General features: G+C 46.2%; 11 non-coding genes across 11 annotated transcripts; all 11 read left to right on the top strand.

The window, feature by feature from the left end:
* Positions 1-2,162: 2,162 nt before the first annotated feature.
* Positions 2,163-2,353, top strand: LOC130343866 (U2 spliceosomal RNA). The gene has a single exon (XR_008883011.1). It is a non-coding gene; the product is annotated as a U2 spliceosomal RNA (small nuclear RNA).
* A 2,081-nt stretch (positions 2,354-4,434) lies between these two features.
* On the top strand, positions 4,435-4,625 carry LOC130343865 (U2 spliceosomal RNA). The gene has a single exon (XR_008883010.1). It is a non-coding gene; the product is annotated as a U2 spliceosomal RNA (small nuclear RNA).
* Positions 4,626-6,710: 2,085 nt separating this feature from the next.
* Positions 6,711-6,901, top strand: LOC130343864 (U2 spliceosomal RNA). Its single transcript, XR_008883009.1, has one exon. It is a non-coding gene; the product is annotated as a U2 spliceosomal RNA (small nuclear RNA).
* Positions 6,902-8,982: 2,081 nt separating this feature from the next.
* LOC130343862 (U2 spliceosomal RNA) lies at positions 8,983-9,173 on the top strand. Its single transcript, XR_008883008.1, has one exon. It is a non-coding gene; the product is annotated as a U2 spliceosomal RNA (small nuclear RNA).
* Positions 9,174-11,251: 2,078 nt separating this feature from the next.
* LOC130343860 (U2 spliceosomal RNA) lies at positions 11,252-11,442 on the top strand. The gene has a single exon (XR_008883006.1). It is a non-coding gene; the product is annotated as a U2 spliceosomal RNA (small nuclear RNA).
* Positions 11,443-13,525: 2,083 nt separating this feature from the next.
* Positions 13,526-13,716, top strand: LOC130343859 (U2 spliceosomal RNA). The gene has a single exon (XR_008883005.1). It is a non-coding gene; the product is annotated as a U2 spliceosomal RNA (small nuclear RNA).
* A 2,095-nt stretch (positions 13,717-15,811) lies between these two features.
* On the top strand, positions 15,812-16,002 carry LOC130343858 (U2 spliceosomal RNA). Its single transcript, XR_008883004.1, has one exon. It is a non-coding gene; the product is annotated as a U2 spliceosomal RNA (small nuclear RNA).
* A 2,087-nt stretch (positions 16,003-18,089) lies between these two features.
* Positions 18,090-18,280, top strand: LOC130343856 (U2 spliceosomal RNA). Its single transcript, XR_008883003.1, has one exon. It is a non-coding gene; the product is annotated as a U2 spliceosomal RNA (small nuclear RNA).
* Positions 18,281-20,358: 2,078 nt separating this feature from the next.
* LOC130343855 (U2 spliceosomal RNA) lies at positions 20,359-20,549 on the top strand. The gene has a single exon (XR_008883002.1). It is a non-coding gene; the product is annotated as a U2 spliceosomal RNA (small nuclear RNA).
* Positions 20,550-22,641: 2,092 nt separating this feature from the next.
* Positions 22,642-22,832, top strand: LOC130343938 (U2 spliceosomal RNA). Its single transcript, XR_008883069.1, has one exon. It is a non-coding gene; the product is annotated as a U2 spliceosomal RNA (small nuclear RNA).
* A 2,091-nt stretch (positions 22,833-24,923) lies between these two features.
* LOC130343937 (U2 spliceosomal RNA) lies at positions 24,924-25,114 on the top strand. The gene has a single exon (XR_008883068.1). It is a non-coding gene; the product is annotated as a U2 spliceosomal RNA (small nuclear RNA).
* The last annotated feature ends 428 nt before the right edge of the window (positions 25,115-25,542 follow it).

Genomic DNA, 25,542 nt, shown 5'->3' with positions numbered 1-25,542 from the left:
TTTTTGAGAACGGGGGCCGATTTCGAAGCTTGCTTCCGTCGCCCTATGCATTGACCCGATATGGCAGTATCTTCGGGTACAGTGCACCACCCCCTTACAGGGTTAAAAAGAAAGATTCCTACTTTCATTGCTACCTGCTTGCTGGCTAGCCAGCTAGCCAGCCCTGTGGGCCTTGCTGCTGCAGCCAAAAAACAAAAGGTGGTGCTGCTGCTGCTGCTTCTGCTGCTTCTGCTTGTGTCTGGCCGCTGTTGGAGCGTCCAGGCACAGGACTTCTGCTGCTGCTGACTAAATGGCCTCCTTAATTGGATCATTTGAGTAGCCAGCACACCTGTGCAGGTAGGGCATGACATGATAGGCAGCTGCCTTGATAGCGGGTGGGTGCTGAATGTTCCTAATTGACAAAATAAGATTAATGCTTATGAAGAAATATAAAATCTCATCCCTTCCCCAATATCGCGCCACACCCCTACCCCTTAATTCCCTGGTTGAACTTGATGGACATATGTCTTTTTTCGACCGTACTAACTATGTAACTATGTAACATAACATGGGGGGGGGGGGGGGGTCTCCTGGCTGTTCACACAGGTGTGTCATTGCTGTACATTGACCATGCATTGCTTCTGTGGTATTGCAAAGGCAAAGACAAATGCTTCCAGCCATCCATTGCACTAATGGATTGGTCATCAGCTGGCTGTCTATGTCCCGCATCAATATAGACCAAAGTACAGAGGGTTAGGCTATGCTATTGTGCACCTACCTGATGCATCAGAAGGTGCGAGGCCCTTGCTAAATTCTGTGCACAGACTTTGAGATCTATACTTTAGACTGTATCTAAACCTGCTCCAACATGGACTGACATTCTGGCCTACTTTCAGCCGATGCGACTTGTCTGTCGCTGAACAGTCGCTTTTTATGTATTCAGCACCTATGTATAATGTTGTAAAAATGCTCTAGAAGCTAAAGTCGCAGAAATGTCACACATATTTGGCCTGCAACTTTCTGTGCGACAAATTCAGACAGGAAAAATCAGTATAAATCCTTAGAAAATTATCCCCCAGTGTCTCCATCTGCTGGCGGTATTGAATAAGCATTGCTGCACTGATGGGGTATGCATTAGACGAAAAAAAAGAAGAAAAAGAAGAATAATACGCCCAGAAAAGAGGCGAAAAGGAGAAAAACGTAAAAAAACGTGAAAAAAAAGTAAGAGGAAGAGAAGGGAAAAAAAGGTGGAAATGGGTTTTAAAAGTGATTTCGGCGGAGAAATATATATATATATATATATATATATATACGCGCACACACACACATATATATAAACGTATTCTCCGTTGAGATATTGCAGCCGCTGCTGTGTCCAGGCCCAGGAGCCTTAGCACTGTGCTGTGATGTCACTCAATACCACTGACATCACTAGGTGTAAACAACATCTCTCCTTTGCTGTGTATGTGACTATGGAGCTGTTTGGTGATGTCGTCTATTATGGCCTTCATAGAAGCAACAGGAGATTGTTGCATCCATCTAGAACCCTCAGAACTACAGTGCTATGATGTCACTCACTTCCACAGGCCTTGCAGAGTGTAAACAACAACAACCCAGCTTTGTTGTGTATGTAACCATAGGGATTTGTGATGTCACCTAGAACCTTCACAGCAGCGACAGCTTTATGAGGAGCATCAGCACTGCTCTGCCTGAGCAGAACCATCACCGCCATAGGTTGTCAAATAACCCGGATTTAACCCACACAGGTAAGTCCAATGGGGTGCAGGCATGTCCTCTATGCTTACAGCTTCCCGTGGGTGTTGGTTTGATACCGTTTGGGGACAGCCAAGGAGGCATCTGCAGGCAACAAAGGTAGGTGTGTGCTTGTGTGTGTGTTTCCTATGCAGATCCTAAGCCCAGTGTCACATGCAAGTAGGAGGAGTAAGAAGGGTTCCTGGCAAATCCGGGTTATGGATTGCATTTAAAAAGGCCCCGTGGGAGTGCAATGGGCCCCTGTCTTGCTGCTTAGCAATAATGGTATGGGTTTAGGTTCTGCTGTGTGTACTGGTGGTTGACTGCCCCCCAGCCCAGAGTGCATGGAAAATTGTCTGGCAGCCTCCCTGACAGCAAGCAGTGATAGTGCCCATGAAGGGGACCTTGTTGGGCCCGCCCCTTTCACGGTTATCGCTTCTCGGCCTTTTGGCTAAGATCAAGTGTAGTATCTGTTCTTATCAGTTTAATATCTGATACGTCCCCTATCTGGGGACCATATATTAAATGGATTTTTGAGAACGGGGGCCGATTTCGAAGCTTGCTTCCGTCGCCCTATGCATTGACCCGATATGGCAGTATCTTCGGGTACAGTGCACCACCCCCTTACAGGGTTAAAAAGAAAGATTCCTACTTTCATTGCTACCTGCTTGCTGGCTAGCCAGCTAGCCAGCCCTGTGGGCCTTGCTGCTGCAGCCAAAAAACAAAAGGTGGTGCTGCTGCTGCTGCTTCTGCTGCTTCTGCTTGTGTCTGGCCGCTGTTGGAGCGTCCAGGCACAGGACTTCTGCTGCTGCTGACTAAATGGCCTCCTTAATTGGATCATTTGAGTAGCCAGCACACCTGTGCAGGTAGGGCATGACATGATAGGCAGCTGCCTTGATAGCGGGTGGGTGCTGAATGTTCCTAATTGACAAAATAAGATTAATGCTTATGAAGAAATATAAAATCTCATCCCTTCCCCAATATCGCGCCACACCCCTACCCCTTAATTCCCTGGTTGAACTTGATGGACATATGTCTTTTTTCGACCGTACTAACTATGTAACTATGTAACATAACATGGGGGGGGGGGGGGGGGGGGTCTCCTGGCTGTTCACACAGGTGTGTCATTGCTGTACATTGACCATGCATTGCTTCTGTGGTATTGCAAAGGCAAAGACAAATGCTTCCAGCCATCCATTGCACTAATGGATTGGTCATCAGCTGGCTGTCTATGTCCCGCATCAATATAGACCAAAGTACAGAGGGTTAGGCTATGCTATTGTGCACCTACCTGATGCATCAGAAGGTGCGAGGCCCTTGCTAAATTCTGTGCACAGACTTTGAGATCTATACTTTAGACTGTATCTAAACCTGCTCCAACATGGACTGACATTCTGGCCTACTTTCAGCCGATGCGACTTGTCTGTCGCTGAACAGTCGCTTTTTATGTATTCAGCACCTATGTATAATGTTGTAAAAATGCTCTAGAAGCTAAAGTCGCAGAAATGTCACACATATTTGGCCTGCAACTTTCTGTGCGACAAATTCAGACAGGAAAAATCAGTATAAATCCTTAGAAAATTATCCCCCAGTGTCTCCATCTGCTGGCGGTATTGAATAAGCATTGCTGCACTGATGGGGTATGCATTAGACGAAAAAAAAGAAGAAAAAGAAGAATAATACGCCCAGAAAAGAGGCGAAAAGGAGAAAAACGTAAAAAAACGTGAAAAAAAAGTAAGAGGAAGAGAAGGGAAAAAAAGGTGGAAATGGGTTTAAAAGTGATTTCGGCGGAGAAATATATATATATATATATATATATATATATATATACGCGCACACACACACATATATATAAACGTATTCTCCGTTGAGATATTGCAGCCGCTGCTGTGTCCAGGCCCAGGAGCCTTAGCACTGTGCTGTGATGTCACTCAATACCACTGACATCACTAGGTGTAAACAACATCTCTCCTTTGCTGTGTATGTGACTATGGAGCTGTTTGGTGATGTCGTCTATTATGGCCTTCATAGAAGCAACAGGAGATTGTTGCATCCATCTAGAACCCTCAGAACTACAGTGCTATGATGTCACTCACTTCCACAGGCCTTGCAGAGTGTAAACAACAACAACCCAGCTTTGTTGTGTATGTAACCATAGGGATTTGTGATGTCACCTAGAACCTTCACAGCAGCGACAGCTTTATGAGGAGCATCAGCACTGCTCTGCCTGAGCAGAACCATCACCGCCATAGGTTGTCAAATAACCCGGATTTAACCCACACAGGTAAGTCCAATGGGGTGCAGGCATGTCCTCTATGCTTACAGCTTCCCGTGGGTGTTGGTTTGATACCGTTTGGGGACAGCCAAGGAGGCATCTGCAGGCAACAAAGGTAGGTGTGTGCTTGTGTGTGTGTTTCCTATGCAGATCCTAAGCCCAGTGTCACATGCAAGTAGGAGGAGTAAGAAGGGTTCCTGGCAAATCCAGGTTATGGATTGCATTTAAAAAGGCCCCGTGGGAGTGCAATGGGCCCCTGTCTTGCTGCTTAGCAATAATGGTATGGGTTTAGGTTCTGCTGTGTGTACTGGTGGTTGACTGCCCCCCAGCCCAGAGTGTGCATGGAAAATTGTCTGGCAGCCTCCCTGACAGCAAGCAGTGATAGTGCCCATGAAGGGGACCTTGTTGGGCCCGCCCCTTTCACGGTTATCGCTTCTCGGCCTTTTGGCTAAGATCAAGTGTAGTATCTGTTCTTATCAGTTTAATATCTGATACGTCCCCTATCTGGGGACCATATATTAAATGGATTTTTGAGAACGGGGGCCGATTTCGAAGCTTGCTTCCGTCGCCCTATGCATTGACCCGATATGGCAGTATCTTCGGGTACAGTGCACCACCCCCTTACAGGGTTAAAAAGAAAGATTCCTACTTTCATTGCTACCTGCTTGCTGGCTAGCCAGCTAGCCAGCCAGCCAGCCCTGTGGGCCTTGCTGCTGCAGCCAAAAAACAAAAGGTGGTGCTGCTGCTGCTTCTGCTGCTTCTGCTTGTGTCTGGCCGCTGTTGGAGCGTCCAGGCACAGGACTTCTGCTGCTGCTGACTAAATGGCCTCCTTAATTGGATCATTTGAGTAGCCAGCACACCTGTGCAGGTAGGGCATGACATGATAGGCAGCTGCCTTGATAGCGGGTGGGTGCTGAATGTTCCTAATTGACAAAATAAGATTAATGCTTATGAAGAAATATAAAATCTCATCCCTTCCCCAATATCGCGCCACACCCCTACCCCTTAATTCCCTGGTTGAACTTGATGGACATATGTCTTTTTTCGACCGTACTAACTATGTAACTATGTAACATAACATGGGGGGGGGGGGGGGTCTCCTGGCTGTTCACACAGGTGTGTCATTGCTGTACATTGACCATGCATTGCTTCTGTGGTATTGCAAAGGCAAAGACAAATGCTTCCAGCCATCCATTGCACTAATGGATTGGTCATCAGCTGGCTGTCTATGTCCCGCATCAATATAGACCAAAGTACAGAGGGTTAGGCTATGCTATTGTGCACCTACCTGATGCATCAGAAGGTGCGAGGCCCTTGCTAAATTCTGTGCACAGACTTTGAGATCTATACTTTAGACTGTATCTAAACCTGCTCCAACATGGACTGACATTCTGGCCTACTTTCAGCCGATGCGACTTGTCTGTCGCTGAACAGTCGCTTTTTATGTATTCAGCACCTATGTATAATGTTGTAAAAATGCTCTAGAAGCTAAAGTCGCAGAAATGTCACACATATTTGGCCTGCAACTTTCTGTGCGACAAATTCAGACAGGAAAAATCAGTATAAATCCTTAGAAAATTATCCCCCAGTGTCTCCATCTGCTGGCGGTATTGAATAAGCATTGCTGCACTGATGGGGTATGCATTAGACGAAAAAAAAGAAGAAAAAGAAGAATAATACGCCCAGAAAAGAGGCGAAAAGGAGAAAAACGTAAAAAAACTTGAAAAAAAAGTAAGAGGAAGAGAAGGGAAAAAAAGGTGGAAATGGGTTTAAAAGTGATTTCGGCGGAGAAATATATATATATATATATATATATATATATATATATATACGCGCACACACACACATATATATAAACGTATTCTCCGTTGAGATATTGCAGCCGCTGCTGTGTCCAGGCCCAGGAGCCTTAGCACTGTGCTGTGATGTCACTCAATACCACTGACATCACTAGGTGTAAACAACATCTCTCCTTTGCTGTGTATGTGACTATGGAGCTGTTTGGTGATGTCGTCTATTATGGCCTTCATAGAAGCAACAGGAGATTGTTGCATCCATCTAGAACCCTCAGAACTACAGTGCTATGATGTCACTCACTTCCACAGGCCTTGCAGAGTGTAAACAACAACAACCCAGCTTTGTTGTGTATGTAACCATAGGGATTTGTGATGTCACCTAGAACCTTCACAGCAGCGACAGCTTTATGAGGAGCATCAGCACTGCTCTGCCTGAGCAGAACCATCACCGCCATAGGTTGTCAAATAACCCGGATTTAACCCACACAGGTAAGTCCAATGGGGTGCAGGCATGTCCTCTATGCTTACAGCTTCCCGTGGGTGTTGGTTTGATACCGTTTGGGGACAGCCAAGGAGGCATCTGCAGGCAACAAAGGTAGGTGTGTGCTTGTGTGTGTGTTTCCTATGCAGATCCTAAGCCCAGTGTCACATGCAAGTAGGAGGAGTAAGAAGGGTTCCTGGCAAATCCGGGTTATGGATTGCATTTAAAAAGGCCCCGTGGGAGTGCAATGGGCCCCTGTCTTGCTGCTTAGCAATAATGGTATGGGTTTAGGTTCTGCTGTGTGTACTGGTGGTTGACTGCCCCCCAGCCCAGAGTGTGCATGGAAAATTGTCTGGCAGCCTCCCTGACAGCAAGCAGTGATAGTGCCCATGAAGGGGACCTTGTTGGGCCCGCCCCTTTCACGGTTATCGCTTCTCGGCCTTTTGGCTAAGATCAAGTGTAGTATCTGTTCTTATCAGTTTAATATCTGATACGTCCCCTATCTGGGGACCATATATTAAATGGATTTTTGAGAACGGGGGCCGATTTCGAAGCTTGCTTCCGTCGCCCTATGCATTGACCCGATATGGCAGTATCTTCGGGTACAGTGCACCACCCCCTTACAGGGTTAAAAAGAAAGATTCCTACTTTCATTGCTACCTGCTTGCTGGCTAGCCAGCTAGCCAGCCCTGTGGGCCTTGCTGCTGCAGCCAAAAAACAAAAGGTGGTGCTGCTGCTGCTGCTTCTGCTGCTTCTGCTTGTGTCTGGCCGCTGTTGGAGCGTCCAGGCACAGGACTTCTGCTGCTGCTGACTAAATGGCCTCCTTAATTGGATCATTTGAGTAGCCAGCACACCTGTGCAGGTAGGGCATGACATGATAGGCAGCTGCCTTGATAGCGGGTGGGTGCTGAATGTTCCTAATTGACAAAATAAGATTAATGCTTATGAAGAAATATAAAATCTCATCCCTTCCCCAATATCGCGCCACACCCCTACCCCTTAATTCCCTGGTTGAACTTGATGGACATATGTCTTTTTTCGACCGTACTAACTATGTAACTATGTAACATAACATGGGGGGGGGGGGGGGGTCTCCTGGCTGTTCACACAGGTGTGTCATTGCTGTACATTGACCATGCATTGCTTCTGTGGTATTGCAAAGGCAAAGACAAATGCTTCCAGCCATCCATTGCACTAATGGATTGGTCATCAGCTGGCTGTCTATGTCCCGCATCAATATAGACCAAAGTACAGAGGGTTAGGCTATGCTATTGTGCACCTACCTGATGCATCAGAAGGTGCGAGGCCCTTGCTAAATTCTGTGCACAGACTTTGAGATCTATACTTTAGACTGTATCTAAACCTGCTCCAACATGGACTGACATTCTGGCCTACTTTCAGCCGATGCGACTTGTCTGTCGCTGAACAGTCGCTTTTTATGTATTCAGCACCTATGTATAATGTTGTAAAAATGCTCTAGAAGCTAAAGTCGCAGAAATGTCACACATATTTGGCCTGCAACTTTCTGTGCGACAAATTCAGACAGGAAAAATCAGTATAAATCCTTAGAAAATTATCCCCCAGTGTCTCCATCTGCTGGCGGTATTGAATAAGCATTGCTGCACTGATGGGGTATGCATTAGACGAAAAAAAAGAAGAAAAAGAAGAATAATACGCCCAGAAAAGAGGCGAAAAGGAGAAAAACGTAAAAAAACTTGAAAAAAAAGTAAGAGGAAGAGAAGGGAAAAAAAGGTGGAAATGGGTTTAAAAGTGATTTCGGCGGAGAAATATATATATATATATATATATATATATATATATATATACGCGCACACACACACATATATATAAACGTATTCTCCGTTGAGATATTGCAGCCGCTGCTGTGTCCAGGCCCAGGAGCCTTAGCACTGTGCTGTGATGTCACTCAATACCACTGACATCACTAGGTGTAAACAACATCTCTCCTTTGCTGTGTATGTGACTATGGAGCTGTTTGGTGATGTCGTCTATTATGGCCTTCATAGAAGCAACAGGAGATTGTTGCATCCATCTAGAACCCTCAGAACTACAGTGCTATGATGTCACTCACTTCCACAGGCCTTGCAGAGTGTAAACAACAACAACCCAGCTTTGTTGTGTATGTAACCATAGGGATTTGTGATGTCACCTAGAACCTTCACAGCAGCGACAGCTTTATGAGGAGCATCAGCACTGCTCTGCCTGAGCAGAACCATCACCGCCATAGGTTGTCAAATAACCCGGATTTAACCCACACAGGTAAGTCCAATGGGGTGCAGGCATGTCCTCTATGCTTACAGCTTCCCGTGGGTGTTGGTTTGATACCGTTTGGGGACAGCCAAGGAGGCATCTGCAGGCAACAAAGGTAGGTGTGTGCTTGTGTGTGTGTTTCCTATGCAGATCCTAAGCCCAGTGTCACATGCAAGTAGGAGGAGTAAGAAGGGTTCCTGGCAAATCCGGGTTATGGATTGCATTTAAAAAGGCCCCGTGGGAGTGCAATGGGCCCCTGTCTTGCTGCTTAGCAATAATGGTATGGGTTTAGGTTCTGCTGTGTGTACTGGTGGTTGACTGCCCCCCAGCCCAGAGTGTGCATGGAAAATTGTCTGGCAGCCTCCCTGACAGCAAGCAGTGATAGTGCCCATGAAGGGGACCTTGTTGGGCCCGCCCCTTTCACGGTTATCGCTTCTCGGCCTTTTGGCTAAGATCAAGTGTAGTATCTGTTCTTATCAGTTTAATATCTGATACGTCCCCTATCTGGGGACCATATATTAAATGGATTTTTGAGAACGGGGGCCGATTTCGAAGCTTGCTTCCGTCGCCCTATGCATTGACCCGATATGGCAGTATCTTCGGGTACAGTGCACCACCCCCTTACAGGGTTAAAAAGAAAGATTCCTACTTTCATTGCTACCTGCTTGCTGGCTAGCCAGCTAGCCAGCCCTGTGGGCCTTGCTGCTGCAGCCAAAAAACAAAAGGTGGTGCTGCTGCTGCTGCTTCTGCTGCTTCTGCTTGTGTCTGGCCGCTGTTGGAGCGTCCAGGCACAGGACTTCTGCTGCTGCTGACTAAATGGCCTCCTTAATTGGATCATTTGAGTAGCCAGCACACCTGTGCAGGTAGGGCATGACATGATAGGCAGCTGCCTTGATAGCGGGTGGGTGCTGAATGTTCCTAATTGACAAAATAAGATTAATGCTTATGAAGAAATATAAAATCTCATCCCTTCCCCAATATCGCGCCACACCCCTACCCCTTAATTCCCTGGTTGAACTTGATGGACATATGTCTTTTTTCGACCGTACTAACTATGTAACTATGTAACATAACATGGGGGGGGGGGGGGGTCTCCTGGCTGTTCACACAGGTGTGTCATTGCTGTACATTGACCATGCATTGCTTCTGTGGTATTGCAAAGGCAAAGACAAATGCTTCCAGCCATCCATTGCACTAATGGATTGGTCATCAGCTGGCTGTCTATGTCCCGCATCAATATAGACCAAAGTACAGAGGGTTAGGCTATGCTATTGTGCACCTACCTGATGCATCAGAAGGTGCGAGGCCCTTGCTAAATTCTGTGCACAGACTTTGAGATCTATACTTTAGACTGTATCTAAACCTGCTCCAACATGGACTGACATTCTGGCCTACTTTCAGCCGATGCGACTTGTCTGTCGCTGAACAGTCGCTTTTTATGTATTCAGCACCTATGTATAATGTTGTAAAAATGCTCTAGAAGCTAAAGTCGCAGAAATGTCACACATATTTGGCCTGCAACTTTCTGTGCGACAAATTCAGACAGGAAAAATCTGTATAAATCCTTAGAAAATTATCCCCCAGTGTCTCCATCTGCTGGCGGTATTGAATAAGCATTGCTGCACTGATGGGGTATGCATTAGACGAAAAAAAAGAAGAAAAAGAAGAATAATACGCCCAGAAAAGAGGCGAAAAGGAGAAAAACGTAAAAAAACGTGAAAAAAAAGTAAGAGGAAGAGAAGGGAAAAAAAGGTGGAAATGGGTTTAAAAGTGATTTCGGCGGAGAAATATATATATATATATATATATATATATATATATATACGCGCACACACACACATATATATAAACGTATTCTCCGTTGAGATATTGCAGCCGCTGCTGTGTCCAGGCCCAGGAGCCTTAGCACTGTGCTGTGATGTCACTCAATACCACTGACATCACTAGGTGTAAACAACATCTCTCCTTTGCTGTGTATGTGACTATGGAGCTGTTTGGTGATGTCGTCTATTATGGCCTTCATAGAAGCAACAGGAGATTGTTGCATCCATCTAGAACCCTCAGAACTACAGTGCTATGATGTCACTCACTTCCACAGGCCTTGCAGAGTGTAAACAACAACAACCCAGCTTTGTTGTGTATGTAACCATAGGGATTTGTGATGTCACCTAGAACCTTCACAGCAGCGACAGCTTTATGAGGAGCATCAGCACTGCTCTGCCTGAGCAGAACCATCACCGCCATAGGTTGTCAAATAACCCGGATTTAACCCACACAGGTAAGTCCAATGGGGTGCAGGCATGTCCTCTATGCTTACAGCTTCCCGTGGGTGTTGGTTTGATACCGTTTGGGGACAGCCAAGGAGGCATCTGCAGGCAACAAAGGTAGGTGTGTGCTTGTGTGTGTGTTTCCTATGCAGATCCTAAGCCCAGTGTCACATGCAAGTAGGAGGAGTAAGAAGGGTTCCTGGCAAATCCGGGTTATGGATTGCATTTAAAAAGGCCCCGTGGGAGTGCAATGGGCCCCTGTCTTGCTGCTTAGCAATAATGGTATGGGTTTAGGTTCTGCTGTGTGTACTGGTGGTTGACTGCCCCCCAGCCCAGAGTGTGCATGGAAAATTGTCTGGCAGCCTCCCTGACAGCAAGCAGTGATAGTGCCCATGAAGGGGACCTTGTTGGGCCCGCCCCTTTCACGGTTATCGCTTCTCGGCCTTTTGGCTAAGATCAAGTGTAGTATCTGTTCTTATCAGTTTAATATCTGATACGTCCCCTATCTGGGGACCATATATTAAATGGATTTTTGAGAACGGGGGCCGATTTCGAAGCTTGCTTCCGTCGCCCTATGCATTGACCCGATATGGCAGTATCTTCGGGTACAGTGCACCACCCCCTTACAGGGTTAAAAAGAAAGATTCCTACTTTCATTGCTACCTGCTTGCTGGCTAGCCAGCTAGCCAGCCCTGTGGGCCTTGCTGCTGCAGCCAAAAAACAAAAGGTGGTGCTGCTGCTGCTGCTTCTGCTGCTTCTGCTTGTGTCTGGCCGCTGTTGGAGCGTCCAGGCACAGGACTTCTGCTGCTGCTGACTAAATGGCCTCCTTAATTGGATCATTTGAGTAGCCAGCACACCTGTGCAGGTAGGGCATGACATGATAGGCAGCTGCCTTGATAGCGGGTGGGTGCTGAATGTTCCTAATTGACAAAATAAGATTAATGCTTATGAAGAAATATAAAATCTCATCCCTTCCCCAATATCGCGCCACACCCCTACCCCTTAATTCCCTGGTTGAACTTGATGGACATATGTCTTTTTTCGACCGTACTAACTATGTAACTATGTAACATAACATGGGGGGGGGGGGGGGGTCTCCTGGCTGTTCACACAGGTGTGTCATTGCTGTACATTGACCATGCATTGCTTCTGTGGTATTGCAAAGGCAAAGACAAATGCTTCCAGCCATCCATTGCACTAATGGATTGGTCATCAGCTGGCTGTCTATGTCCCGCATCAATATAGACCAAAGTACAGAGGGTTAGGCTATGCTATTGTGCACCTACCTGGTGCATCAGAAGGTGCGAGGCCCTTGCTAAATTCTGTGCACAGACTTTGAGATCTATACTTTAGACTGTATCTAAACCTGCTCCAACATGGACTGACATTCTGGCCTACTTTCAGCCGATGCGACTTGTCTGTCGCTGAACAGTCGCTTTTTATGTATTCAGCACCTATGTATAATGTTGTAAAAATGCTCTAGAAGCTAAAGTCGCAGAAATGTCACACATATTTGGCCTGCAACTTTCTGTGCGACAAATTCAGACAGGAAAAATCAGTATAAATCCTTAGAAAATTATCCCCCAGTGTCTCCATCTGCTGGCGGTATTGAATAAGCATTGCTGCACTGATGGGGTATGCATTAGACGAAAAAAAAGAAGAAAAAGAAGAATAATACGCCCAGAAAAGAGGCGAAAAGGAGAAAAACGTAAAAAAACGTGAAAAAAAAGTAAGAGGAAGAGAAGGGAAAAAAAGGTGGAAATGGGTTTAAAAGTGATTTCGGCGGAGAAATATATATATATATATATATATATATATATATATATATATACGCGCACACACACACATATATATAAACGTATTCTCCGTTGAGATATTGCAGCCGCTGCTGTGTCCAGGCCCAGGAGCCTTAGCACTGTGCTGTGATGTCACTCAATACCACTGACATCACTAGGTGTAAACAACATCTCTCCTTTGCTGTGTATGTGACTATGGAGCTGTTTGGTGATGTCGTCTATTACGGCCTTCATAGAAGCAACAGGAGATTGTTGCATCCATCTAGAACCCTCAGAACTACAGTGCTATGATGTCACTCACTTCCACAGGCCTTGCAGAGTGTAAACAACAACAACCCAGCTTTGTTGTGTATGTAACCATAGGGATTTGTGATGTCACCTAGAACCTTCACAGCAGCGACAGCTTTATGAGGAGCATCAGCACTGCTCTGCCTGAGCAGAACCATCACCGCCATAGGTTGTCAAATAACCCGGATTTAACCCACACAGGTAAGTCCAATGGGGTGCAGGCATGTCCTCTATGCTTACAGCTTCCCGTGGGTGTTGGTTTGATACCGTTTGGGGACAGCCAAGGAGGCATCTGCAGGCAACAAAGGTAGGTGTGTGCTTGTGTGTGTGTTTCCTATGCAGATCCTAAGCCCAGTGTCACATGCAAGTAGGAGGAGTAAGAAGGGTTCCTGGCAAATCCGGGTTATGGATTGCATTTAAAAAGGCCCCGTGGGAGTGCAATGGGCCCCTGTCTTGCTGCTTAGCAATAATGGTATGGGTTTAGGTTCTGCTGTGTGTACTGGTGGTTGACTGCCCCCCAGCCCAGAGTGTGCATGGAAAATTGTCTGGCAGCCTCCCTGACAGCAAGCAGTGATAGTGCCCATGAAGGGGACCTTGTTGGGCCCGCCCCTTTCACGGTTATCGCTTCTCGGCCTTTTGGCTAAGATCAAGTGTAGTATCTGTTCTTATCAGTTTAATATCTGATACGTCCCCTATCTGGGGACCATATATTAAATGGATTTTTGAGAACGGGGGCCGATTTCGAAGCTTGCTTCCGTCGCCCTATGCATTGACCCGATATGGCAGTATCTTCGGGTACAGTGCACCACCCCCTTACAGGGTTAAAAAGAAAGATTCCTACTTTCATTGCTACCTGCTTGCTGGCTAGCCAGCTAGCCAGCCCTGTGGGCCTTGCTGCTGCAGCCAAAAAACAAAAGGTGGTGCTGCTGCTGCTGCTGCTTCTGCTGCTTCTGCTTGTGTCTGGCCGCTGTTGGAGCGTCCAGGCACAGGACTTCTGCTGCTGCTGACTAAATGGCCTCCTTAATTGGATCATTTGAGTAGCCAGCACACCTGTGCAGGTAGGGCATGACATGATAGGCAGCTGCCTTGATAGCGGGTGGGTGCTGAATGTTCCTAATTGACAAAATAAGATTAATGCTTATGAAGAAATATAAAATCTCATCCCTTCCCCAATATCGCGCCACACCCCTACCCCTTAATTCCCTGGTTGAACTTGATGGACATATGTCTTTTTTCGACCGTACTAACTATGTAACTATGTAACATAACATGGGGGGGGGGGGGGGGGGGGGTCTCCTGGCTGTTCACACAGGTGTGTCATTGCTGTACATTGACCATGCATTGCTTCTGTGGTATTGCAAAGGCAAAGACAAATGCTTCCAGCCATCCATTGCACTAATGGATTGGTCATCAGCTGGCTGTCTATGTCCCGCATCAATATAGACCAAAGTACAGAGGGTTAGGCTATGCTATTGTGCACCTACCTGATGCATCAGAAGGTGCGAGGCCCTTGCTAAATTCTGTGCACAGACTTTGAGATCTATACTTTAGACTGTATCTAAACCTGCTCCAACATGGACTGACATTCTGGCCTACTTTCAGCCGATGCGACTTGTCTGTCGCTGAACAGTCGCTTTTTATGTATTCAGCACCTATGTATAATGTTGTAAAAATGCTCTAGAAGCTAAAGTCGCAGAAATGTCACACATATTTGGCCTGCAACTTTCTGTGCGACAAATTCAGACAGGAAAAATCAGTATAAATCCTTAGAAAATTATCCCCCAGTGTCTCCATCTGCTGGCGGTATTGAATAAGCATTGCTGCACTGATGGGGTATGCATTAGACGAAAAAAAAGAAGAAAAAGAAGAATAATACGCCCAGAAAAGAGGCGAAAAGGAGAAAAACGTAAAAAAACGTGAAAAAAAAGTAAGAGGAAGAGAAGGGAAAAAAAGGTGGAAATGGGTTTAAAAGTGATTTCGGCGGAGAAATATATATATATATATATATATATATATATATATATATATATATACGCGCACACACACACATATATATAAACGTATTCTCCGTTGAGATATTGCAGCCGCTGCTGTGTCCAGGCCCAGGAGCCTTAGCACTGTGCTGTGATGTCACTCAATACCACTGACATCACTAGGTGTAAACAACATCTCTCCTTTGCTGTGTATGTGACTATGGAGCTGTTTGGTGATGTCGTCTATTATGGCCTTCATAGAAGCAACAGGAGATTGTTGCATCCATCTAGAACCCTCAGAACTACAGTGCTATGATGTCACTCACTTCCACAGGCCTTGCAGAGTGTAAACAACAACAACCCAGCTTTGTTGTGTATGTAACCATAGGGATTTGTGATGTCACCTAGAACCTTCACAGCAGCGACAGCTTTATGAGGAGCATCAGCACTGCTCTGCCTGAGCAGAACCATCACCGCCATAGGTTGTCAAATAACCCGGATTTAACCCACACAGGTAAGTCCAATGGGGTGCAGGCATGTCCTCTATGCTTACAGCTTCCCGTGGGTGTTGGTTTGATACCGTTTGGGGACAGCCAAGGAGGCATCTGCAGGCAACAAAGGTAGGTGTGTGCTTGTGTGTGTGTTTCCTATGCAGATCCTAAGCCCAGTGTCACATGCAAGTAGGAGGAGTAAGAAGGGTTCCTGGCAAATCCAGGTTATGGATTGCATTTAAAAAGGCCCCGTGGGAGTGCAATGGGCCCCTGTCTTGCTGCTTAGCAATAATGGTATGGGTTTAGGTTCTGCTGTGTGTACTGGTGGTTGACTGCCCCCCAGCCCAGAGTGTGCATGGAAAATTGTCTGGCAGCCTCCCTGACAGCAAGCAGTGATAGTGCCCATGAAGGGGACCTTGTTGGGCCCGCCCCTTTCACGGTTATCGCTTCTCGGCCTTTTGGCTAAGATCAAGTGTAGTATCTGTTCTTATCAGTTTAATATCTGATACGTCCCCTATCTGGGGACCATATATTAAATGGATTTTTGAGAACGGGGGCCGATTTCGAAGCTTGCTTCCGTCGCCCTATGCATTGACCCGATATGGCAGTATCTTCGGGTACAGTGCACCACCCCCTTACAGGGTTAAAAAGAAAGATTCCTACTTTCATTGCTACCTGCTTGCTGGCTAGCCAGCTAGCCAGCCAGCCAGCCCTGTGGGCCTTGCTGCTGCAGCCAAAAAACAAAAGGTGGTGCTGCTGCTGCTTCTGCTGCTTCTGCTTGTGTCTGGCCGCTGTTGGAGCGTCCAGGCACAGGACTTCTGCTGCTGCTGACTAAATGGCCTCCTTAATTGGATCATTTGAGTAGCCAGCACACCTGTGCAGGTAGGGCATGACATGATAGGCAGCTGCCTTGATAGCGGGTGGGTGCTGAATGTTCCTAATTGACAAAATAAGATTAATGCTTATGAAGAAATATAAAATCTCATCCCTTCCCCAATATCGCGCCACACCCCTACCCCTTAATTCCCTGGTTGAACTTGATGGACATATGTCTTTTTTCGACCGTACTAACTATGTAACTATGTAACATAACATGGGGGGGGGGGGGGGGGTCTCCTGGCTGTTCACACAGGTGTGTCATTGCTGTACATTGACCAAGCATTGCTTCTGTGGTATTGCAAAGGCAAAGACAAATGCTTCCAGCCATCCGTTGCACTAATGGATTGGTCATCAGCTGGCTGTCTATGTCCCGCATCAATATAGACCAAAGTACAGAGGGTTAGGCTATGCTATTGTGCACCTACCTGATGCATCAGAAGGTGCGAGGCCCTTGCTAAATTCTGTGCACAGACTTTGAGATCTATACTTTAGACTGTATCTAAACCTGCTCCAACATGGACTGACATTCTGGCCTACTTTCAGCCGATGCGACTTGTCTGTCGCTGAACAGTCGCTTTTTATGTATTCAGCACCTATGTATAATGTTGTAAAAATGCTCTAGAAGCTAAAGTCGCAGAAATGTCACACATATTTGGCCTGCAACTTTCTGTGCGACAAATTCAGACAGGAAAAATCAGTATAAATCCTTAGAAAATTATCCCCCAGTGTCTCCATCTGCTGGCGGTATTGAATAAGCATTGCTGCACTGATGGGGTATGCATTAGACGAAAAAAAAGAAGAAAAAGAAGAATAATACGCCCAGAAAAGAGGCGAAAAGGAGAAAAACGTAAAAAAACTTGAAAAAAAAGTAAGAGGAAGAGAAGGGAAAAAAAGGTGGAAATGGGTTTAAAAGTGATTTCGGCGGAGAAATATATATATATATATATATATATATATATATATATATACGCGCACACACACACATATATATAAACGTATTCTCCGTTGAGATATTGCAGCCGCTGCTGTGTCCAGGCCCAGGAGCCTTAGCACTGTGCTGTGATGTCACTCAATACCACTGACATCACTAGGTGTAAACAACATCTCTCCTTTGCTGTGTATGTGACTATGGAGCTGTTTGGTGATGTCGTCTATTATGGCCTTCATAGAAGCAACAGGAGATTGTTGCATCCATCTAGAACCCTCAGAACTACAGTGCTATGATGTCACTCACTTCCACAGGCCTTGCAGAGTGTAAACAACAACAACCCAGCTTTGTTGTGTATGTAACCATAGGGATTTGTGATGTCACCTAGAACCTTCACAGCAGCGACAGCTTTATGAGGAGCATCAGCACTGCTCTGCCTGAGCAGAACCATCACCGCCATAGGTTGTCAAATAACCCGGATTTAACCCACACAGGTAAGTCCAATGGGGTGCAGGCATGTCCTCTATGCTTACAGCTTCCCGTGGGTGTTGGTTTGATACCGTTTGGGGACAGCCAAGGAGGCATCTGCAGGCAACAAAGGTAGGTGTGTGCTTGTGTGTGTGTTTCCTATGCAGATCCTAAGCCCAGTGTCACATGCAAGTAGGAGGAGTAAGAAGGGTTCCTGGCAAATCCGGGTTATGGATTGCATTTAAAAAGGCCCCGTGGGAGTGCAATGGGCCCCTGTCTTGCTGCTTAGCAATAATGGTATGGGTTTAGGTTCTGCTGTGTGTACTGGTGGTTGACTGCCCCCCAGCCCAGAGTGTGCATGGAAAATTGTCTGGCAGCCTCCCTGACAGCAAGCAGTGATAGTGCCCATGAAGGGGACCTTGTTGGGCCCGCCCCTTTCACGGTTATCGCTTCTCGGCCTTTTGGCTAAGATCAAGTGTAGTATCTGTTCTTATCAGTTTAATATCTGATACGTCCCCTATCTGGGGACCATATATTAAATGGATTTTTGAGAACGGGGGCCGATTTCGAAGCTTGCTTCCGTCGCCCTATGCATTGACCCGATATGGCAGTATCTTCGGGTACAGTGCACCACCCCCTTACAGGGTTAAAAAGAAAGATTCCTACTTTCATTGCTACCTGCTTGCTGGCTAGCCAGCTAGCCAGCCCTGTGGGCCTTGCTGCTGCAGCCAAAAAACAAAAGGTGGTGCTGCTGCTGCTGCTTCTGCTGCTTCTGCTTGTGTCTGGCCGCTGTTGGAGCGTCCAGGCACAGGACTTCTGCTGCTGCTGACTAAATGGCCTCCTTAATTGGATCATTTGAGTAGCCAGCACACCTGTGCAGGTAGGGCATGACATGATAGGCAGCTGCCTTGATAGCGGGTGGGTGCTGAATGTTCCTAATTGACAAAATAAGATTAATGCTTATGAAGAAATATAAAATCTCATCCCTTCCCCAATATCGCGCCACACCCCTACCCCTTAATTCCCTGGTTGAACTTGATGGACATATGTCTTTTTTCGACCGTACTAACTATGTAACTATGTAACATAACATGGGGGGGGGGGGGGGTCTCCTGGCTGTTCACACAGGTGTGTCATTGCTGTACATTGACCATGCATTGCTTCTGTGGTATTGCAAAGGCAAAGACAAATGCTTCCAGCCATCCATTGCACTAATGGATTGGTCATCAGCTGGCTGTCTATGTCCCGCATCAATATAGACCAAAGTACAGAGGGTTAGGCTATGCTATTGTGCACCTACCTGATGCATCAGAAGGTGCGAGGCCCTTGCTAAATTCTGTGCACAGACTTTGAGATCTATACTTTAGACTGTATCTAAACCTGCTCCAACATGGACTGACATTCTGGCCTACTTTCAGCCGATGCGACTTGTCTGTCGCTGAACAGTCGCTTTTTATGTATTCAGCACCTATGTATAATGTTGTAAAAATGCTCTAGAAGCTAAAGTCGCAGAAATGTCACACATATTTGGCCTGCAACTTTCTGTGCGACAAATTCAGACAGGAAAAATCAGTATAAATCCTTAGAAAATTATCCCCCAGTGTCTCCATCTGCTGGCGGTATTGAATAAGCATTGCTGCACTGATGGGGTATGCATTAGACGAAAAAAAAGAAGAAAAAGAAGAATAATACGCCCAGAAAAGAGGCGAAAAGGAGAAAAACGTAAAAAAACTTGAAAAAAAAGTAAGAGGAAGAGAAGGGAAAAAAAGGTGGAAATGGGTTTAAAAGTGATTTCGGCGGAGAAATATATATATATATATATATATATATATATATATATACGCGCACACACACACATATATATAAACGTATTCTCCGTTGAGATATTGCAGCCGCTGCTGTGTCCAGGCCCAGGAGCCTTAGCACTGTGCTGTGATGTCACTCAATACCACTGACATCACTAGGTGTAAACAACATCTCTCCTTTGCTGTGTATGTGACTATGGAGCTGTTTGGTGATGTCGTCTATTATGGCCTTCATAGAAGCAACAGGAGATTGTTGCATCCATCTAGAACCCTCAGAACTACAGTGCTATGATGTCACTCACTTCCACAGGCCTTGCAGAGTGTAAACAACAACAACCCAGCTTTGTTGTGTATGTAACCATAGGGATTTGTGATGTCACCTAGAACCTTCACAGCAGCGACAGCTTTATGAGGAGCATCAGCACTGCTCTGCCTGAGCAGAACCATCACCGCCATAGGTTGTCAAATAACCCGGATTTAACCCACACAGGTAAGTCCAATGGGGTGCAGGCATGTCCTCTATGCTTACAGCTTCCCGTGGGTGTTGGTTTGATACCGTTTGGGGACAGCCAAGGAGGCATCTGCAGGCAACAAAGGTAGGTGTGTGCTTGTGTGTGTGTTTCCTATGCAGATCCTAAGCCCAGTGTCACATGCAAGTAGGAGGAGTAAGAAGGGTTCCTGGCAAATCCGGGTTATGGATTGCATTTAAAAAGGCCCCGTGGGAGTGCAATGGGCCCCTGTCTTGCTGCTTAGCAATAATGGTATGGGTTTAGGTTCTGCTGTGTGTACTGGTGGTTGACTGCCCCCCAGCCCAGAGTGTGCATGGAAAATTGTCTGGCAGCCTCCCTGACAGCAAGCAGTGATAGTGCCCATGAAGGGGACCTTGTTGGGCCCGCCCCTTTCACGGTTATCGCTTCTCGGCCTTTTGGCTAAGATCAAGTGTAGTATCTGTTCTTATCAGTTTAATATCTGATACGTCCCCTATCTGGGGACCATATATTAAATGGATTTTTGAGAACGGGGGCCGATTTCGAAGCTTGCTTCCGTCGCCCTATGCATTGACCCGATATGGCAGTATCTTCGGGTACAGTGCACCACCCCCTTACAGGGTTAAAAAGAAAGATTCCTACTTTCATTGCTACCTGCTTGCTGGCTAGCCAGCTAGCCAGCCCTGTGGGCCTTGCTGCTGCAGCCAAAAAACAAAAGGTGGTGCTGCTGCTGCTGCTTCTGCTGCTTCTGCTTGTGTCTGGCCGCTGTTGGAGCGTCCAGGCACAGGACTTCTGCTGCTGCTGACTAAATGGCCTCCTTAATTGGATCATTTGAGTAGCCAGCACACCTGTGCAGGTAGGGCATGACATGATAGGCAGCTGCCTTGATAGCGGGTGGGTGCTGAATGTTCCTAATTGACAAAATAAGATTAATGCTTATGAAGAAATATAAAATCTCATCCCTTCCCCAATATCGCGCCACACCCCTACCCCTTAATTCCCTGGTTGAACTTGATGGACATATGTCTTTTTTCGACCGTACTAACTATGTAACTATGTAACATAACATGGGGGGGGGGGGGGGTCTCCTGGCTGTTCACACAGGTGTGTCATTGCTGTACATTGACCATGCATTGCTTCTGTGGTATTGCAAAGGCAAAGACAAATGCTTCCAGCCATCCATTGCACTAATGGATTGGTCATCAGCTGGCTGTCTATGTCCCGCATCAATATAGACCAAAGTACAGAGGGTTAGGCTATGCTATTGTGCACCTACCTGATGCATCAGAAGGTGCGAGGCCCTTGCTAAATTCTGTGCACAGACTTTGAGATCTATACTTTAGACTGTATCTAAACCTGCTCCAACATGGACTGACATTCTGGCCTACTTTCAGCCGATGCGACTTGTCTGTCGCTGAACAGTCGCTTTTTATGTATTCAGCACCTATGTATAATGTTGTAAAAATGCTCTAGAAGCTAAAGTCGCAGAAATGTCACACATATTTGGCCTGCAACTTTCTGTGCGACAAATTCAGACAGGAAAAATCAGTATAAATCCTTAGAAAATTATCCCCCAGTGTCTCCATCTGCTGGCGGTATTGAATAAGCATTGCTGCACTGATGGGGTATGCATTAGACGAAAAAAAAGAAGAAAAAGAAGAATAATACGCCCAGAAAAGAGGCGAAAAGGAGAAAAACGTAAAAAAACGTGAAAAAAAAGTAAGAGGAAGAGAAGGGAAAAAAAGGTGGAAATGGGTTTAAAAGTGATTTCGGCGGAGAAATATATATATATATATATATATATATATATATATATATATATATATATACGCGCACACACACACATATATATAAACGTATTCTCCGTTGAGATATTGCAGCCGCTGCTGTGTCCAGGCCCAGGAGCCTTAGCACTGTGCTGTGATGTCACTCAATACCACTGACATCACTAGGTGTAAACAACATCTCTCCTTTGCTGTGTATGTGACTATGGAGCTGTTTGGTGATGTCGTCTATTATGGCCTTCATAGAAGCAACAGGAGATTGTTGCATCCATCTAGAACCCTCAGAACTACAGTGCTATGATGTCACTCACTTCCACAGGCCTTGCAGAGTGTAAACAACAACAACCCAGCTTTGTTGTGTATGTAACCATAGGGATTTGTGATGTCACCTAGAACCTTCACAGCAGCGACAGCTTTATGAGGAGCATCAGCACTGCTCTGCCTGAGCAGAACCATCACCGCCATAGGTTGTCAAATAACCCGGATATTTAACCCACACAGGTAAGTCCAATGGGGTGCAGGCATGTCCTCTATGCTTACAGCTTCCCGTGGGTGTTGGTTTGATACCGTTTGGGGACAGCCAAGGAGGCATCTGCAGGCAACAAAGGTAGGTGTGTGCTTGTGTGTGTGTTTCCTATGCAGATCCTAAGCCCAGTGTCACATGCAAGTAGGAGGAGTAAGAAGGGTTCCTGGCAAATCCGGGTTATGGATTGCATTTAAAAAGGCCCCGTGGGAGTGCAATGGGCCCCTGTCTTGCTGCTTAGCAATAATGGTATGGGTTTAGGTTCTGCTGTGTGTACTGGTGGTTGACTGCCCCCCAGCCCAGAGTGTGCATGGAAAATTGTCTGGCAGCCTCCCTGACAGCAAGCAGTGATAGTGCCCATGAAGGGGACCTTGTTGGGCCCGCCCCTTTCACGGTTATCGCTTCTCGGCCTTTTGGCTAAGATCAAGTGTAGTATCTGTTCTTATCAGTTTAATATCTGATACGTCCCCTATCTGGGGACCATATATTAAATGGATTTTTGAGAACGGGGGCCGATTTCGAAGCTTGCTTCCGTCGCCCTATGCATTGACCCGATATGGCAGTATCTTCGGGTACAGTGCACCACCCCCTTACAGGGTTAAAAAGAAAGATTCCTACTTTCATTGCTACCTGCTTGCTGGCTAGCCAGCTAGCCAGCCCTGTGGGCCTTGCTGCTGCTGCAGCCAAAAAACAAAAGGTGGTGCTGCTTCTGCTTCTGCTTGTGTCTGGCCGCTGTTGGAGCGTCCAGGCACAGGACTTCTGCTGCTGCTGACTAAATGGCCTCCTTAATTGGATCATTTGAGTAGCCAGCACACCTGTGCAGGTAGGGCATGACATGATAGGCAGCTGCCTTGATAGCGGGTGGGTGCTGAATGTTCCTAATTGACAAAATAAGATTAATGCTTATGAAGAAATATAAAATCTCATCCCTTCCCCAATATCGCGCCACACCCCTACCCCTTAATTCCCTGGTTGAACTTGATGGACATATGTCTTTTTTCGACCGTACTAACTATGTAACTATGTAACATAACATGGGGGGGGGGGGGGGGGGGGGGGTCTCCTGGCTGTTCACACAGGTGTGTCATTGCTGTACATTGACCATGCATTGCTTCTGTGGTATTGCAAAGGCAAAGACAAATGCTTCCAGCCATCCATTGCACTAATGGATTGGTCATCAGCTGGCTGTCTATGTCCCGCATCAATATAGACCAAAGTACAGAGGGTTAGGCTATGCTATTGTGCACCTACCTGTTGCATCAGAAGGTGCGAGGCCCTTGCTAAATTCTGTGCACAGACTTTGAGATCTATACTTTAGACTGTATCTAAACCTGCTCCAACATGGACTGACATTCTGGCCTACTTTCAGCCGATGCGACTTGTCTGTCGCTGAACAGTCGCTTTTTATGTATTCAGCACCTATGTATAATGTTGTAAAAATGCTCTAGAAGCTAAAGTCGCAGAAATGTCACACATATTTGGCCTGCAACTTTCTGTGCGACAAATTCAGACAGGAAAAATCAGTATAAATCCTTAGAAAATTATCCCCCAGTGTCTCCATCTGCTGGCGGTATTGAATAAGCATTGCTGCACTGATGGGGTATGCATTAGACGAAAAAAAAGAAGAAAAAGAAGAATAATACGCCCAGAAAAGAGGCGAAAAGGAGAAAAACGTAAAAAAACGTGAAAAAAAAGTAAGAGGAAGAGAAGGGAAAAAAAGGTGGAAATGGGTTTAAAAGTGATTTCGGCGGAGAAATATATATATATATATATATATATATATATATATATCTATATATATATATACGCGCACACACACACATATATATAAACGTATTCTCCGTTGAGATATTGCAGCCGCTGCTGTGTCCAGGCCCAGGAGCCTTAGCACTGTGCTGTGATGTCACTCAATACCACTGACATCACTAGGTGTAAACAACATCTCTCCTTTGCTGTGTATGTGACTATGGAGCTGTTTGGTGATGTCGTCTATTATGGCCTTCATAGAAGCAACAGGAGATTGTTGCATCCATCTAGAACCCTCAGAACTACAGTGCTATGATGTCACTCACTTCCACAGGCCTTGCAGAGTGTAAACAACAACAACCCAGCTTTGTTGTGTATGTAACCATAGGGATTTGTGATGTCACCTAGAACCTTCACAGCAGCGACAGCTTTATGAGGAGCATCAGCACTGCTCTGCCTGAGCAGAACCATCACCGCCATAGGTTGTCAAATAACCCGGATTTAACCCACACAGGTAAGTCCAATGGGGTGCAGGCATGTCCTCTATGCTTACAGCTTCCCGTGGGTGTTGGTTTGATACCGTTTGGGGACAGCCAAGGAGGCATCTGCAGGCAACAAAGGTAGGTGTGTGCTTGTGTGTGTGTTTCCTATGCAGATCCTAAGCCCAGTGTCACATGCAAGTAGGAGGAGTAAGAAGGGTTCCTGGCAAATCCGGGTTATGGATTGCATTTAAAAAGGCCCCGTGGGAGTGCAATGGGCCCCTGTCTTGCTGCTTAGCAATAATGGTATGGGTTTAGGTTCTGCTGTGTGTACTGGTGGTTGACTGCCCCCCAGCCCAGAGTGTGCATGGAAAATTGTCTGGCAGCCTCCCTGACAGCAAGCAGTGATAGTGCCCATGAAGGGGACCTTGTTGGGCCCGCCCCTTTCACGGTTATCGCTTCTCGGCCTTTTGGCTAAGATCAAGTGTAGTATCTGTTCTTATCAGTTTAATATCTGATACGTCCCCTATCTGGGGACCATATATTAAATGGATTTTTGAGAACGGGGGCCGATTTCGAAGCTTGCTTCCGTCGCCCTATGCATTGACCCGATATGGCAGTATCTTCGGGTACAGTGCACCACCCCCTTACAGGGTTAAAAAGAAAGATTCCTACTTTCATTGCTACCTGCTTGCTGGCTAGCCAGCTAGCCAGCCCTGTGGGCCTTGCTGCTGCTGCAGCCAAAAAACAAAAGGTGCTGCTGCTGCTGCTTCTGCTGCTTCTGCTTCTGCTTGTGTCTGGCCGCTGTTGGAGCGTCCAGGCACAGGACTTCTGCTGCTGCTGACTAAATGGCCTCCTTAATTGGATCATTTGAGTAGCCAGCACACCTGTGCAGGTAGGGCATGACATGATAGGCAGCTGCCTTGATAGCGGGTGGGTGCTGAATGTTCCTAATTGACAAAATAAGATTAATGCTTATGAAGAAATATAAAATCTCATCCCTTCCCCAATATCGCGCCACACCCCTACCCCTTAATTCCCTGGTTGAACTTGATGGACATATGTCTTTTTTC

This window comes from Hyla sarda, unplaced genomic scaffold, assembly GCF_029499605.1.
Source record: "Hyla sarda isolate aHylSar1 unplaced genomic scaffold, aHylSar1.hap1 scaffold_697, whole genome shotgun sequence".
NCBI classification, from domain to species: Eukaryota; Metazoa; Chordata; class Amphibia; order Anura; family Hylidae; genus Hyla; species Hyla sarda.
Note: the sequence above shows the minus strand (reverse complement) of the source record. Positions and strands in the feature narration are given on the sequence as shown.